General features: G+C 31.7%; 1 non-coding gene across 1 annotated transcript; it reads left to right on the top strand.

The window, feature by feature from the left end:
- Window positions 1–7,374: 7,374 nt before the first annotated feature.
- Window positions 7,375–7,478, top strand: LOC115942156 (U6 spliceosomal RNA). The gene has a single exon (XR_004076778.1). It is a non-coding gene; the product is annotated as a U6 spliceosomal RNA (small nuclear RNA).
- The last annotated feature ends 71 nt before the right edge of the window (window positions 7,479–7,549 follow it).

The raw sequence follows: 7,549 nt of genomic DNA, 5'->3' as shown, positions 1-7,549 counted from the left end.
AACATTTTACCCATTATAACAATAGTATATTGTACCACTAAATATTTGTTAAAGGGGTAGCTTGTATGTCAAATGTTACACCACAATAAAATACAATAATAAAAAAAATATCTCACACAAAAAAAGTTTTGGCAAATATCTGGAGAAATTATATACTGTTAGTGGTAATGTAATGTGCCGCTATGGTATACAGTACAGAAGTTGCTCCAAAAATGAAAATTAGAACTACCACATGATCTAGAAATTTCATTTCTGAGTGTATATCCAAAACAATTTAAATCAAGATCTTAAAGAGATAGTTGCACTCCCATGTTCTTTGCAGAATTATTCACAATTGTCAAAGTATGGAAACAACTCAAGCATTCATAGACTGATGATTGGATAAAGAAAATACGGTATATACATACAATGAAGTATTTATTATTCAGGCTTAGAAAGGAAAAATACCTTGCCATTTGTGACAATATGGATGAACCTGCAGGACATTATATTCAGTAAAAGAAAGCAGACACAGAAGACAAATACTACACAATACTTATATGATGAATCTAAAATAGTCAAACTCATAGGAGCAAACTCACAGAATGATAGTTGCTAGAGGATGGGGGAGGTAGAAATGGGGAGGCATTAGTCTAGAGATGTGTTGTATAATACAGTGCTTATAGTTAACAATATGGTATCGTGCACTTTACAACTTATTAAGAAGGTAGATCTCCTATTTAGTGTTCTAATCACACACACAAAAGACACAAGAAGACTCTGAGAGGTAGTAGGTATATCTATACCTTTGATTGTGGTGATGGTATTAAAGGTTTGCTTAAGTTAAGGTCCCAACTTACTGAATTGTATACATTAAATATGTGTAGTTCTTAGTTTATACATTATATCTCCATGAACTATTAAAAAATCTCAGTGGATTAACTCAACAGAAATTCATTTCTCATTACTGACACATTCTAAAACATAGCAACGTGGACTGGTATGCAAGCACATGAGGAGCCAGGCTCTTTAGCATCAGGGCTCTTGTATTTCCTGGGCACCTTGATACCCACATATAAAAACTGCATTTCTCTATCTCCCTTGTAGGTACATTTATGCTCATAAGAATTTATTCTGGTCAGTGATATATAAGTGAATGCATTATATGATAGTTTTAAGAGGTCTCCTTGAAAAACTGCGGGTTTATTATTTTTCATTCCTCTCTTCTTCTTACTATGTAGAATGTGGACCAAATGGTAAAGGCCCAAACCACCATTTGAACCAGGAAGTGGAAGTCATTTACTAAAAATGGCAAAACAACCACATGAAAAAACAAGAGTGGACACCACTGAAACACCACATCAGCCATGACCACCTACACTTCCTTTTACATAGAAGAGAAATAAACTTTTATCTTGTGTTAGACACCCTACTGGGGGCCTTTGTCCTATGCAGCTGAATCTGGTCTTAGCTGATACAGTATGTGTAGCAGAGACTCAAACTAACTTTTTAAAATCCCCTTTTCTCTCTCTGTTACATTTAATGACATATGACATGTTAGAAGCAAATTCTTTAAAATCATGAATAATATGGAGAGTCACTTTTATTGTTTCAATTTAACACTGTACTTAAAAAAGTGGTAAGACAGTAAAACAAGAAAAAGAAAATTATTATGATTGGAAAATAGGAATCAAAACTGTCTTCATTTTCAGTTGATATGGTTTTCCCCATATAAACATACAGTAATACTTAAATTGTTAGATTTCATAATGAATTCAGGAAGGATGCTAGATATAAAATCAATTTAGAAAAGTAAGTTGCCTTGTAATACCAGCAAAGATGTTAGAGAATATAATTTAATAAAAGAAAAAATTATAAAACTACCTTAAAATATAATTGATATAAAAAGCACAGGATTTTGAAAAGAAAATCACAAAAGTATATACTTTTTATATGTGGTAAGTGGTGTCTCAATATGAGGAAAGTGTCAGTTCATTCCAAATTAATCTATAAAATCAATGTAATTCCAATCAAAACCCTGCCTACTTGGTTTTGTTTGTTTGTTTGTTTTCCATAGATTAGGTAAGATATTTCAAAACTACATGTGGAGTCTGAGGAGGATTTGGTGCTTGTTTATATATGAGGTCATATCATCTGCAAATGCAGATTGTTTTACTTCTTCCTTTCCAGTCTGGGTTTTTCTTTTCTTTTTTTTTTTTTTCTTGTTGGGAAGATAAGTAATGACAGCAGAAATCCTCATCTTTAAAATTTTAGAGTAAAAACAGTTTTTTATTATTTATTATGATATCAGCTGAGACTTTTTCATATATGCTTCATCAGATTAAAGGAGGTCACTTCTATTCCTCATTTATTGAGTAGTTTTTACCATGAATGAATGTTGAATTTGGTCTAATGATTTTTCTGAGTCTATTACATAACAATGTGGTTTTGTCATTTTCTCTATTAATATGATCTACTACATTTGTTTTCAAACGTTAAAACTATATTGCCTTCCTTGGATATAGTTTACTTCGTCATTGTATATATCCATTTTGCATTTCACTGCATTCAATTTATTAATATTTGGAGATTTTTGGGGGTCTATATTAATATTAATTAACTTATTAATATCTTAATAAAAGACATTGATCTATAGTTTTCTTGTGATGTCTTTGTTTTGTTATGATATCAAGATACACTAACTTCATAAAAGAGTTGGGATGTGCTCCCTACTATTCAATTTTTTGGAAGTTTGTGAAGAGATAGTACTAATTTTTCTCTAAATTTTTGGTAAAATTCATCAGTGAAACCATATGGTTCTGGGCTTTGCTTTGTGATAAACTTAAAAATTACTAATTCAGTCTCTTTGTTTTTAAATCAATGAAGAAAAATAGAAAAACTAATGCGTAATTATTCCATCTTTTATCATTACTTACCTAAAAGTAAATTACCTTTGCTGTTCTTTGTTTGTTTGTGGATTTATATTACTGTCTAAAGACACATTCTTTCAAACTAAAGAATTTCCTAAAGACAATGTATGGGATGGGAAAAAATATTTCCAACCCCATATCTGGTAGGGGCTAATATCTAAAATATGTAAGGGACCCATACAACTGAACAGCAAACAAAACAACAACAACAACAACAACAAACTACAAAATAATCCAATTTAAATTTTGAGCGAAAATTCTGAATAGATGTTTTTCCTAAGAAGATATCCAAATGGCCAACAGGTACATAAAAGGTTGTTCAAAATCACTAATCTTCAAGAAAATTCAAGTCAAAACCACAATGAGATGTCACCTCACATGTGTTAAAATGGATATTGTCAAAATGATAAAAGATAAGTGCTAGTGGGGACATGGAGAAAAGGGAAGCCTCAGGCACTGTTGGTGGGAATGTAAATTGGTACAGCCACTGTGGAAAATAGTATGGAGATATACTGAAAAATTACAAAAATAGAGGTACCATATGGTCCAGCAAATCACCAAACAAGTGTATACACAAAGGAAACGAATCACTATCTCAAAGAGTATCTGTACCTCTATGTTTTTTGTGGCATTATTTACAAAATGAAAACAAGTTAAGTGTCTATTAATAGATGAGTGGATAAAGAAGATATTATAAAGATAAATGGGATTTTATTCAGCCATAAAAAGAAGGTAAAGGATTACCTTTCCACTTTCAACAACATAGATGCAACTTGAGGACATTATGCTAAGTGAAATGACTTAGACAGAGAAAGACAAATATTGCTTAAGCTCACTTATATGTTGAATCTAAAAAATCCAAACTCATAGAAACAAAGAATAGATTGGTGGTTGCCAGGAGTGGGGGTGGGGAGGTGAGGGAAATAGGTGAAGGTGATCAAAGCATACAAACTTCCAGTTATGAGATGAAGAAACTCTAAGAATGTAATGTACAACATGGCAACTGTAGTTAACATTATAGTATTATATATTTTAAAGTTTTTAAGAGAGTAATCTTAAAAGTTCTCAATACACACACACACAAAAGTTGTAACTATGTGAGGAGATGGTTATGTTAACTAACTTATGATATTCATTCACAGTATATACACATATCAAATCATCATGTTGTACAGCTCAAACTTTAACAATGTTGTATGTCAATTATATTTCAATAAAGCTGGAAAAAATAAGGAATCTCCTCTAGTATGTAAGACAGATATTCTAGCAACAATATCTCAGTTTTTGTTTATCTGAGAACAGCTTTATTTCATCTTTAGTTTTAATGACAGCTTTTCTGAATATAGGATCTTTGGTTGACAGTTTCTTTTTTTCTGGCAGTATTTTTTCGTATGCCTCCCCACTGCCCTCTGGCATTCATTGTTTCTACTGTATGGTCACTGGAAGGCGTAAAATAACACCATTTCTCTCACTACTCCCAATTTTTTTTCTCTTGATTTTGTCTTTCAACCTTTTGTCTGTGATGTTTCTGGGTGGGATGTTTTTGAATTTATCATACTTGAGGCTTATCTTCTTAAAGGTATAGGTTGGTGTTTTTCATTACATTTGTGAAGTTTCTACTATTAATTTTAAATAGTATTTTGTCCCTTTTGCTTTCTTTTCTTCTGGTATTTCTATTACACACGTTGGTGTATTTAATGTTCCACAATCTTCTGAGGTTCTGTTTATTTTTCTTCATTTGTTTTATCTGTTTTTCAAATCATGTAATATTTATTAATATTCCTTTAAGTTCAACTTAAAGACAAGGATCTTGGTAAGGGGGAAGGAGAAATGTCTTAATTTCCTGAAAATGCTGAGCTTTTTCCTGGAATGTGTTATCATAATTCTATGAATCCTATTTGGCCAGAATCATGTAACAATGCTGACCCTAGCTATAAAATCAAGTCCATTTTTTTTTTTTAGCCTTTCTAATGGGAATGTCCACTAAGAAGAGAGCTGGAAGTATGTTTGTTTCATCAATAAATAGTATTTGAAAGAAGTAATTTAGGAATAGTAGGAATTGCTATTATATCTGTAATTGCAATGTTGATGTAATTGGGACTCCAGAAGAAACTAGAATGTTTCATGCCCAAGAGTAAAATAATGGTTGCATGAAAAAAAAATGGTTTCATAGTATAGTAACAGAAGTGAATAGGCTTAATTTTGGTGTTAAATAAGAAAATACTTTTTGAATTAGACTGCTGATTTAGCAACAGTTAAAAACATACCACATATGAACAAGAACAAGTTGATACAACTGTAGGAAAAAAACGCTAAAACTTCTTTAAATAATAACATAATTATAGGAAAATCAGGCTTCTGATTTTCAGAGCATTTTATTCTTCTCTTCTCAGTAGGAAAAAACAATTGGGGAAAAACCTGACAATTTTGTGACCCAGATGTTAAGAATGAATTTGTAATTTTTTCTGTATCACCATCTGAATTCTATCATTTCAGATATTTTCCTGGCAATATATGGGGTTATTTTAATAGCTGCATATTCTCTTGTGATTATTTAACTGCTTACAGTGTCTTTTGGAAGCAGATACTTGATGTGCTTTCCTTTACTCCTGTGTATCATTTTTATTTGGCATCATCCTAGTTAAAAATTATTGAATTTTACAAATAAAATAAGTAATATTTTTGGAGTCTGTGCTGGAGTCAATCAAATAAATTTTAGGAAACATTCTTGACCACTGCAAATTGTAACATTTACTTTATATATTTGCACAGCACATGTACTATCTTAGCAGCTCACTATAGTACTGTGGAAGATTAATGGAGTATAGAAAGATAACTTGCAGGTTAATTGACTTGTTGAAAGGTAAGAAAAAGAAAATATTTAACTCTGGTTGTGAAAGGTGTAGCTCTTTTTCTCAACTTTCCCCTTCTGTCATTAGTAGGCTTCAATAAGAATCCAACATAGCTGTGCTTTAGTGAGGAAGAGATGCTCTCAGACTGTGTACATCACTTATTCATGGTCATGTCTTTGAACATAGCTAAGTTTAAATTTCTATACTGATTCAGCTCTTTGTTCCTAATAAGTGTCTATTTGCCAATCATCTATGTTAAAAGAGCAAATCAGAAATTTATCTATGTCTAGACCAACAATCCCTGAGAATATATCTCCTAGGTAGCATTGAAGCCATAAACCATCCAGGGTAGTCAATCATTAGCCAAGTGCCTGAGATGGAATCTTCTAAGCAGTGTTCAGAAAGATATTAAAAAAAATGTCTTAATTATCCTTGAGTTTTTCCAGAATTAGAATCATAAGGTGGTTAAAACTCATAAAATAGTTTGATAAACTGTATAAACTTTACCTTGCAGAAGAAGTTGATATTTATAGAATATCACCAGCCTTACTGTCACAAATATTTGGATACACTTATATATGTCTATGAATATATTCAGGAACAAATAATTTATATTTTAAAATGTAAATTTGTCTCCAAATAGTGTTGTAATAGGACCCATTCAGTTCCCTTACATATTGGCAAATGAAATAAATCACATGCAGAATTTTACTTGCTACAAATAAATTTTAATAATTATAAGACACATGAAAAATGTTCACTTTAAGAATTGAAAGAATAGAAATGGATTTTTTTTAAAGAGATAATTAAAAAATAACCACTTATTCAAACTGTCCAGTGCCTCTCATAAAATGTGGGCAAGTTGATTACTTTGTTTTGCAATAAACAATAGGCTAATTGAGAAGATTTATAAAACAGTGTGGCTCCCATGAGTTGTTTTTTTTTTAAATTAGTTGTTTCTAATCATGTTGATTTTAGGAATCTTGAACATTTGCAGCACTTAAACCAAGAAAAAATATATAATATACAATTAATTTAATAATACTGTTCTTAAAAAAAACTAAACCTGTGTATAGCTTTATGAACACCAGGTAGTCTTTATTCTTGGTATAGTTAATTTATTTTACCATAATACTTTTTTCAAGTTTTTATTTAAATTCTAATTAACATACAGTGCCATATTAGTTTCAGGTGTACAATTTAGTGATTCATCACTTTCATACAACACCTAGTGCTCATCACAGGTGCCCTCCTTAACACATCACCCATTTAAACCGTCACCCCTGCCCACCTCTCCTCCAGCAACCCTGTTTGTTCTTTATAGTTAAAAATCTGTTTCCTGGTATGCATCTCTTCCCTGCCCCCACAATATGTTCACCTGTTTTGTTTCTTAAATTCCACATATGAGTGAAACCATATGGTATTTGTTTCTCCGACTGACTTATTTGACTTAGCATAATATTCTCTAGATCAATCCACAGCAATTGCACTACTACATATTTACTCAAGGATACAAAAATACTGATTGAAAGGGAATGCATGCACCTTGATGTTTATAGCAGCATTATCTACAATGGCCAAAGTATGGAAAGAACTCACATGTCTATTGGCTGGTGCTTGCTTTGGCAACACATATACTAAAATTGGAACGATACAGAGATTAGCATGGCCCCTGTGCAAGGATGACATGCAAATTCATGAAGTGTTCCATATTTTTCATACACACACACACACACACACACACACACACACACACACACACACAATGGAATATTATTCAGACATCAA

The sequence above is a fragment of the Leptonychotes weddellii genome, unplaced genomic scaffold (assembly GCF_054177405.1).
Source record: "Leptonychotes weddellii isolate Sample4059 unplaced genomic scaffold, ASM5417740v2 HiC_scaffold_4002, whole genome shotgun sequence".
NCBI lineage: Eukaryota > Metazoa > Chordata > Mammalia > Carnivora > Phocidae > Leptonychotes > Leptonychotes weddellii.
Note: the sequence above shows the minus strand (reverse complement) of the source record. Positions and strands in the feature narration are given on the sequence as shown.